Consider the following 677-nt stretch of genomic DNA (forward strand, 5'->3'; position numbering starts at 1 on the left):
TCCCTCCATCTATCCCTCCCTCCATCTATCCCTCCCTCTATCCTCCCTCCCTCTATCCCTCCCTCCCTCTATCCCTCCCTCCCTCTATCCCTCCCTCCCTCTATCCCTCCTCCCTCTATCCCTCCCTCCCTCTATCCCTCCCTGCCTCCCTCTATCCTCCCTGCCTCCCTCTATCCCTCCCTACCTCCCTCTATCCATCCCTCCCTCTGTCCATCCCTCTATCCATCCCTCCTCCCATTATCCATCCCTCCCTCTCTCCCTCTATCCATCCCTCCATCTCTCTATCCATCCCTCCCTCCCTCCCTCTATCCCTCCCTCCATCCCTCCCTGCCTCCAACTATCCCTGCCTCCAACTATCCCTCCCTCCATCTATCCCTCCCTCTATCCCTCCCACCCTCTATCCCTCCCACCCCCTATCCCTCCCACCCCCTATCCCTCCCTCTATCCCTCCCTCTATCCCTCGCTCTATCCCTCCCTCTATCCCTCGCTCCATCTATCCCTCGCTCCATCTATCCGTCCCTCCCTCTATCCGTCCTCCCTCCCTCCCTCCCTCTATCCCTCCCTCCCTCCCTCTATCCCTCCCTCCCTCCCTCTCTCCATTCCCTCCCTCCCTCCCCTATCCTCCGTCCCTCCCTCTATCCATCCCTCCCTCCCTCTATCTATCCTTCCCTCCCTCT

Source organism: Mustelus asterias, chromosome 7 (assembly GCF_964213995.1).
Source record: "Mustelus asterias chromosome 7, sMusAst1.hap1.1, whole genome shotgun sequence".
NCBI classification, from domain to species: Eukaryota; Metazoa; Chordata; class Chondrichthyes; order Carcharhiniformes; family Triakidae; genus Mustelus; species Mustelus asterias.